The sequence below is a fragment of the Diabrotica virgifera genome, chromosome 2 (genome assembly GCF_917563875.1).
Source record: "Diabrotica virgifera virgifera chromosome 2, PGI_DIABVI_V3a".
In the NCBI taxonomy this organism is placed as follows: Eukaryota; Metazoa; Arthropoda; class Insecta; order Coleoptera; family Chrysomelidae; genus Diabrotica; species Diabrotica virgifera.
Genome location: NC_065444.1, coordinates 140,968,405 through 140,977,898, shown reverse-complemented (window position 1 = coordinate 140,977,898; position 9,494 = coordinate 140,968,405). Strand labels below are relative to the sequence as shown.

The 9,494-nt window shown below is 32.6% G+C and overlaps 1 long non-coding RNA gene across 2 annotated transcripts; it reads right to left on the bottom strand.

The window, feature by feature from the left end:
- Positions 1-2,995: 2,995 nt before the first annotated feature.
- Positions 2,996-4,597, bottom strand: LOC126879647 (uncharacterized). 2 transcript variants are annotated; one of them, XR_007696171.1, is made up of 4 exons: positions 4,484-4,597; positions 4,172-4,265; positions 3,690-4,076; positions 2,996-3,128 (listed from the first exon to the last, which is right to left on the bottom strand). It is a non-coding gene; the product is annotated as an uncharacterized LOC126879647 (long non-coding RNA). The 2 variants fall into 2 exon arrangements; XR_007696170.1 differs by having other exon boundaries at positions 3,690-4,265.
- Positions 4,598-9,494: the final 4,897 nt, after the last annotated feature.

The following is a 9,494-nucleotide window of genomic DNA, read 5'->3' as shown; positions in this document are numbered from 1 at the left end:
TGTAAAAGCGGTCCCGGTGAACAACTCAGCAGAAGCAGCAAACAAATCCTCTTCAGAAACACCTCTAGATATTCGAAGACATTCAACCCTTTCTAAAAATGACATCACATCAGTGTGCTGTTTTTCACCTGAAAATGAAATACCCCATTTGTGTACTTGAACAGGTTTGGAGTACGTAAAGCTAGGTACATTGACTGAAGCATTAGGAGTAGAGGTAGCAATGGGGTTAACTCTAGAATCAAGTTCACCCTCTAGTGTTAATATTTTAAGAGAAACAGACCTCTTGAACGGTTCCTGTTCTTCAGAAGGACAGTGTAGCAAGTGTACACGGGCAGAAATATGGCCTAGACGAGATGTTAATCGCGCATACTCTGTATCCTTTACAGTTCCCCTAAACTTTTCGATTTTTTTAGACAAGCTGTCCAATGTTTCAGTGATTCCTTTTTGTTGTTCCTCAAAAGGAAGGGATACAGCTGAAATTTGGGAGAAAACTTCTATTGCCAGCTTCTTGTTTCAAAGCACCTCTCAAAAGATTGCGTTTTTTATCGACAGTTGTCGACTCCTCTGGCATTATGTCCCGAATCTTTAATTCATAATCCAATTCATCCACCAGAAGATGTTCAGCTTTAAAAGCACACATGATGAGAGCAAAGTTATTGACAAATAGTCCAAAGAACAGAAATATGAAAAATATGAAAATATGAAAGTTTGCACGCAAAATATATATAATATAAACCGAGAAAATATCAGCAACACACCAACAAAATCAAAATAGCCAGCAAAAAAAAAAATATATATATATAATGCAGTATATAATCTAATAAATAAGATCAAATAAATATATAAGATCAAATAAATGGATAAATAATCCAATAAATATTGTATACTCAAGTAAACCTACTACCTAAATACTGGAAGTAACTTTTTTTATTTATATGTAACTTACCACCACTCTAGAAAAAATATATATCTATAATAATAATAATAATAATCAACACTTAGTTGTACCTCCAACTATACCACTATTGACTGAAGAAATAAAAATTGTTATATGAATTATATTATTAATAGCAATATTAAATATAAGTTCCCAATAAAAATTCAAAATCTAACCCAGAATGTAAGCTGCACAAACATATACTATAATGAGGTCCCAAAATATAAACAAAAATCAAAACAGCGTTTAAGAATACCTGATATGTATCAGAAATTAAAAATAAAATAAATAAGTAACAATATGTGTATAGGATACCAAACGGAAATAACAAAGAGATTTCAGATAAAAGAGAAGAATTGACCTAAATGAATACTGTCTCAGACCAAAAATAAAGCCACCACGTTGGAAAGCCGATGTAACAACTAGCTGATGATTTTCTGTTGGAGTGAATGAAAAGGGAGTGGTAAACTCCAACAGAAGTAGTAAAGAAGAAGATCTACTTAATGTAGCCAAAGGACAAAAATGTGTGGCTTCTCCGTTGAAGAAGCTGGAGTAACTAAAAATACAACTTTGTAGTAGTATTTGTATGGAAGGATGCCAAGACAAAGAATATCGAATTGATACAGGACTAGAGATGAGAAATCATTAATAGATAGATATAACTTGAATGGCTAGCTAAATATGTATGAGAAGGGCCACTTGACACTCAAGGAAGGATTCGGCCAATTTGCACGGCTATTTTTGGCCAGACAATAGATTAAAGGAAGTGACAATGATGGCTCGAAAAGAAGATATGAAGATAATGTTCAGAAAATAGATAGAGTAAATATAATAATATACTGAAAATAGAATGAATTTTTGGGCGCCAGAAGAAGGATAACTAGGTTAACGCTCTTCCAGGTATTCTACGCTGCTATAGAGTATGTTAAATTTGTAGTACAAGTATGTGAAAAGTTATTAAAGATTATTAAATTATAAAATATACTACTAAAAATAAAGGAGTAATAAGAAAAAAAAAATCACAATAAATGTATATTTATTGAATGTAACTACTAGATCTTTTTAACAACCTCTGAGTTAGGACAAGTAACTAGTGTGTAACTCTAACATGACAGGAAAAAGTGATACTAGTGAAAGTCAATTACAAAATCATCATACAACTATGATCTAAGAATACTCTTTATAAGGTTAGAAAAACTGACTACGGGTACCTCTAATACAGGAAGTACAACTTACAACTAGGTTAGTAGAACCCTCACCAAATAATAATTGTACGTTTATAATACGTACACCTTAATTAAATACTACCTGATACTATATATAACATATAAATACCTCACTGTGAGTGGGACAGGCACAAGCCTTATTGAATAAATAAACCTACGAGTGGATACACAGATCCTTTTCCTAACTCGTGGTTTATAATAGTAATAATAACAAGTGAAACCAAAAACTAATCTGAGGGATTAGAATCCAGAAGTTCATATGAATTTAATAAATTAAAGTTAAAGTTAAATAAAGTTAATAAGTTAAAGTTAAGTAAAGTTAATAAGTTCAAGTTAAATAAAGTTAATAATTACAATTTTGACTAATATGTGAAGTTAATTTTTAAAAATTTAATTAAACATATACTAAAATAATGGAATGAGTTTAAATAATTATACAAAAGTGGAACACAGCCTAAAAATAATCAAGATAAGAGTACCGACTACTATTATCAGGGAAAATATCTGAGCTCAGAAATTTATACCTTTATAGATTGCAGAGTGTTGGGGAACGCTATCAATTAAATATTATGTTGTAAAGAAAAAAAAACCTATAAAAAATATAAAGCAGGAAAAATGTGTGTGCAATTGAACTATAAAAAAAAATGTACTAAATATCACAAAACCAGTCTGTCTTTAATAAGAGCACAGTAAATGTTCCCAAACAAACCACTCTTTCCTAATCTTGAAGTTGATGTAATGAGCACCCCAAGGGTGCTAACTCTCGCTAGCAGCTGTCCTGCTGGAGGTACAGGAGAGGAAGACTGGTAGAAAGCAGCTGAAGGTACTCTGTTGGAAAGCAGCTGGAGGTACTCAAAAAAAGAAAATGTGGAAATAATCCAGGCTGGTCGCCTATTGATTGTTTCTCTCTGTGTGGTCTGGCCTTGGTGTTGTTGTAGGGTGGCTTTAAGATTTCATGGTAGGTGCTAAAAAAAACACAGTGTGGTGTTACTACCAATCTACCAATGTCAAAAAAAAGAAGCAAGAGATACGAGGAGGTGTTTTTATTCCTATGGGAATAAGAAGAAATAGGTCATTAAGTCCAAAAACTTGAATGACTAGACAGCTTGACCTTTTATCAGGTTGCTATCAGATGACCTTGGTCAAATAACACAAGTAATTTCCAATTGAAATACAAAATATAATTACTGTGAAAGAATATTTTATTATAATATATACACCGGTATATAGATATATTATACAAGGATGAAATATAGTAAGACTAAGCGATGGATACTTATTTGATCATCGTTCAAAAGATAGGAGTTCTGTAGACTTGAAAGGAATATAAAAAATGGAGTTTAAATTAGCTCTATTTTCCAACTGGAAGCACAAATTAACAACGAATATTGAATTATCTCTAGATGAGTTTGATCCATGAAAATAAAACATAAAAACCATGAAAATAGACTATGTGAAACTTAGTTAGCAAATGTCAAGGACTTCCAAAATGGCTGAATAAAATACTTAATAAAATGTGTATTTACCGGGGTAGAACTCATTGGATATAGTATGCTCTAAAATTCTTCAAATCCACTGCTGCTGGATAACTTCACTATACTTTTATTGTAATATTTAATCAATTTGGAACTGAGAATTAGAGGTGAATAATTGAGTCTAATGACCCCGCACACTACGATTCAGACCGAACACTCGAGAAACAATGGCAATCCAAGGCTCACGTTCACACTTGCGTCTAGAGAAAACCAAATACTTTGCTTCGGAGCTTCTAGACAATTGACAGTTCTCTGGATTTGACGGGCAATTTGAAAAGTATACATATTGTACCTATACTACTTATACATCATATACAACTTATACATCATTGAGTTTAAGACAGTAAATGAAAAACCTCACTTCGCTTGGTAGATTATCTATATAAATGTAAATTAAATTCAAAATATACTTATTAACCTAATTATATAGTACATATTAGCAATATTTTAAATAAAAAACTTCATGTAGGTACCTTATAATAATATGTACCTATATGTATAGGATATGTTACTTATAGTTCGGTACCTCTTGGGGACTTAGCAATTTTACCAGTATTTTGAAATTCTCTATAAAATAATTAACCATAGGAAAGTTATAAATTACAGTCAAATAATTAACCATTATTATAAAAGTTATATTATTACCACATCAAAAACAGTATATAGGTACCTACTACCAAAGAAAAACATAAATATTTCACATAATAAAAATATTCTTAAACAAAAATGATTGTTTTCAATTAATAAGAAAAAACCTTAAAGGAAATTTTAGGGTTTAAACAAACCATCTATTAGAGAAATTCAAAATACGGGTGTAAAATTTCTAAGTCCCCAATAATTCTAACTGTCAATTGTCTAGAAGCTCCGAAGCCAAAGTATTTGGTTTTCGCTAACCTCAAGTCACGTTCACAGCTGAATCCTTCGTACCCCTCTACTAAGCATTGGCTGTCAAAGTGGGGAAACCAATGTTGCCACGTTTTAAATGTGACGTCATCAAGCATTTAAAAATTCTGAGATGGGTTTAAGTTCTATTTGAATAAACATTGAAAGAAAATAATTCTGAAAATAATTAAATAATATTTTGGATAGTTAAATAATATCTTCCCATCAATAATCGATTCTATAAGGGGCGGAACGTCACATGTGCTACAAAAGTGAAAGAAAACAAAAATTTTAAAATCTTTTCACGTGGTGCCTATATTTTGTGGTGTCTACTAAGATAGGCGTTTTTGCTGCTGTTCCATTGAATTATTTTACTCAGACGAAATGTCTGAACAAGAAAAGAGAGTTTTTAAGCCCCTTATGGACGGCCGGAGTGATGACGTAGAAGTGTCTATTTTTATTGACATATGTCATGTCAGATTTTTCCAAACCTTTCCAAACAAACGTTGTTTAGTGTGGCAAATTTGTATTTTTTATTATTTTTTCAGTTTTTACAGAGAATATTTCTATTTTTTGCAATATGTAAGTATTGTTATAATTACTACAACAATTTTACAAGGTTGTGTAAATAATAAAGCATGATGTTTTATATACATAGCAATAAAATGTATGTATGGGTGAAGTAAGGTTAGAATTTATTTGATTTTTAGAAATTTTAGATTTTATTTTTTTTAGATTTTATACTAATTAAAAAGTCTTGAGATTCGGTAAAACCTTACTTTTCAACGTGTTTACAGTCTTTGTTTGGAAAGTGATCATCATAACACTGAATATAGCCGCAGTTGGCCGTGACGTCACACTACGGCCATCTATTGCAGTAAAGTTAAACAAAATACGCAACTAAATGGGAGTTTTTGTACGTCTCCATCGGTTTTACATCTAGATGGCGCTAAAAGTTTTCTGGTCTGAGAATGTATACGGATTTAGGTCTTAGAATATAAAAGAACAGGAAGGAGTCTGTCATATATCAACAACACCTTAAATTTCTAGCGGAACTGGCCATCTTGAACGTCTGTGGATGACTCATAAGTTTTTGTCAACGAGGTAGAAGGTGTTTGTGTATTGGATCAGCTGTGTGCATAGGCGTACCATCTGGTAAAGCTCCTGTATATGCAATCAATTAACTGAAGTTATTAGTATAATAAAATGTTATTTAACTGACTTTTCAACAAAATATTATATTAATACGTATTTTCTCTTGATCTATAGCGGTTTCTTTAACATCAAAGATGTAATAAAATCGTTAAGAATTTATTTTCTTCCCTCTTTCAAAGGTACGTCACTGGAGATAGAAATCAAATCTGACAGCTGATCACCATTTGCAACCTCCTTCCTGGCTCGGAGTCATTTCGCATTGTACTCCTTCCTGGTTTATTTTATATTCTAAGATTTAGGTAAATTTGTAAATTTCGTGCTGCTATTTTTATTCACTGGGAGCATAATCTCTGAGTAGATACAAGCAGGCGTAGCTACCTGAGTTCGGGATTATAGACCCAACAGTATTGAGATAATTTATTGTATTTACTTATTAATTGTTCTTTTTTTTATTTACAACAATCCGCTTCAACCTAAGAAGGTTATTAGCGGGATAGTAATAGTTACACTTTGTTTAGTAAGTTGCAGTCTTTTAGAAACAAAAATAGTTTATTAGCGTTATTATAGTCTAAAATGTCTTTAAGATTGTTAGCTAAATGGTATTTAATTCTATGGCTATTGAACTTTTACACTTTTCCACTAGCACATGTTTCACTGTAAGGGGTGAACCGCATTCATCACAAGTTGAAGGTTCTTTTTTTTTTCAGCAAATATTCATGAGAAAATTGGGTATGTCCAAGTCGTAAACGGGAAATAATTGTTTGCTTTCGTCTAGATACCTCGGGTGGTTGCCATGGTTCAACGTTGTTTTTTATCTCCTGAAGCTTTGATGATGTGGATTTCCATTTATTGTTCCAATTTTCGAAAATATGTTTTATGAAGTAGCTTTTGAGATCCATACTTACAGATTGGAGCGACATGGGAATACTGTTATCATTTATGGCTTTCTTTGGCATTTCGGTCTGCTGCTTCATTACCTGCTACTCCAACATGTGATGGGACCCAAAGAAACTTGATTCTTAGATCTTCAGTATGCAATTTATGTAGTTCTTCCTTTATTGGTAAAGCTATTGGATGCTGCGTGTAAATTTTCCTTATTACGTGTAGTGATGACATAGAATCTGTGACGATTAATATCTTATTCATCTTGTTCGCATTTGCATGCAGTATTGCTTGGTAGATCGCATAAAGTTCCCCAGTTAATACAGTTGCAGTATCTAGAATTTTATGTTTGTGAATCTCTGTGTTGTTAACAATTGCCACTCCGACTCCATTTTCAGTTTTAGACGCGTCTGTATAGTATACTGTGTAATCGGAATGAGAGTTAATTAGATCTTTGAAGTGTTGTAAGATGAAATTAGGGTTAGTGCTATTTTTTTTTGGAATTGTAATAGACTGCAATTGACTGTTGGAATTTTTACAGTCCAAGGTGGAGATGAAGATATTTCTTTGTATTGATATAAGGGTGGAAATTCCTGCCAGTTAAGTAGCTCCATTGCATGGTGGATTCTGCGAGAATAAGGGAGATTGAACTTTGAAGGGTCATTAGTCATGGATAGATCTAAAATGTTATTTATTGGAATTCTTTTATGTACATTTATGTTAGAAGCGTAATTAAAGGTTAACAGCTGTCTACGAAGCATTAGAGTGGGTTCGCCTATTTCAGCTTGTATGCTATTTATTTGAGTTGTTCTGTATGCTCCAAGTATAATTCTTAGGGAGGTGTTATGTAGCGTATCCAAAGGTTTCAACGTTGTTTTGCTGGCAGATGCATATGCGACACATCCGTAGTCAATCTTAGAGCGAATTAAGGATCTATATAGCATGAGCAGTGTTTTATCTTCAGCACCCCAAGTCCTGTGAGCTAGATACTTTAACAAGTTAAGACCATTTCGACATGAAAGAACTAACTGCTGAATATGACTTTCCCAATTTAACTGTTGGTCAAATATCATTCCTACTAATTTTATTTCGTTTGTATAGGAAAGATTTTGATTCTCAAGCGTGAGATTTGGTTTATCCTCAATACGTTTTTTTGAAAATATTATACATTTTGTTTTATTAGAACAAAAACTAAAACCGGTGCTTAAGGACCAATTTACTAGTTTATTTAAGTGTTCCTGTAATATTGACGCCATATGATTTACGTTTTTCCTTTGATGTAAAGAATCAGATTGTCAGCATATAGTCGTGCCTGAACCGGTTTCGCAATGATTTTTACTATATCGTTTATTGCTATTAAAAATAGAGTAGGTCTGATAACTGATCCTTGTGGGATTCCGTTTTGTTGTTCTCTAAGATAGGATATAGCGCCATTCGCTCGGACTTGAAATGTTCTTTCAGTGAAAAAATTGTTTATATAGGCTAAAATATTTCCTTGATATCCCAACTTGTTTAGAATGTTCAATATACGGTGTTTCCATACTGTATCAAATGCTTTAGTTATGTCAAAGTAAATCGACATACATTTTTGGTTATTTTTAAAAGCTTCGTGAATAGCGTTTTCCAGATCGATAATGTTGTCGTTTGTAGATCTGCCTGGTCTAAAGCCAGCTTGTTCGATAATCAGTTGATCATTGCGTTCCAGGTTCCACATTAATCTTCTGTTGACTATTTTTCCATAAGTTTACATGAGGAACATGTTAATGATATAGGACGATATGATTCTGGGTGTAATTTATCTTTATTTGCTTTAATAATAGGAATAACAATGGCATTTTTCCAGATTTTTGGAAATGATTTTTGTGCCCAAATAATATTGAAAATTTGGAGCAGAAACTCTTTTGCTACTATGGGAAGTTTTTTAATGAATTGTATTGGTATGTCATCTGGACCTGGTGAAGTGCCTTTTATGTTATTAAGTGCATCTTCAAATTCCCCATAACTAAGAGGTATATTAATAGCGTTAAATTCGTCGGAAATTGTAATAGGTACTGCCTCCTCCTCTTGTTTGTATGTTAGGAACTCGTTACTGTAACTTTGGTTGGATGAAAATTTTTGATAGGTATCAGCTAGTTCATTTACTATATCCTGTGGCTCAGTTAGTAGCGTTTTTTCTTTTTGTAGGCTCACAATTTGTTGGTAGGTATGCTGCCCTGTTATTTTTTTAACTTTTTTCCAAACTGATGATATATTTGTACTACTGCTTATGCTAGATATGTATTTCTGTCATGATTCTTGTTTGCTTTTTTTAATTATTCTTCTTGCTTCAGTTCTACGTTTTTTGCACTCTGTTAATAGATCTATATTTTTGTATTTTTTGTAGCGGTTCCAAATTGTTTTACTTAATTTAATAGCGGCCTCACATTGTGAATTCCACCAGGGAACTGGTTTGCGTTTTTTTTAAAGTTGAGATTTACCTATGGCTATGTTAGCCGCATCCAGTACAAGCTGATTGAAGTTCTTAAGTGTGTCATCAATGGAGTCTGAAATTTTAATCTGATCCATTCTGTTTGATACAATTCTCTCAAATTCAATCCAATTTGCCTTTTTAGTTTCCATTTTTGAGTTGGTGTTGTATTTGTGTTTAAATTTACTGTATGCTTTATTAAGATTGGGAAGTGGTCACTACTATATAAATCTTTTAATGTTGTCCAGTCGAGTTGGGTGAGCAATGAGGCTTCACATATGGAGAGATCAATGGCGGAAGAAGTTCCCGTAGCCATAGTGAATCTTGTTGGCGAGCCGTCGTTAAGTAGGCATAAGTTCATAGTGTTCAAAACGTTTTCTAACATATTTCCCCTTGTTGTTGTTTTATTT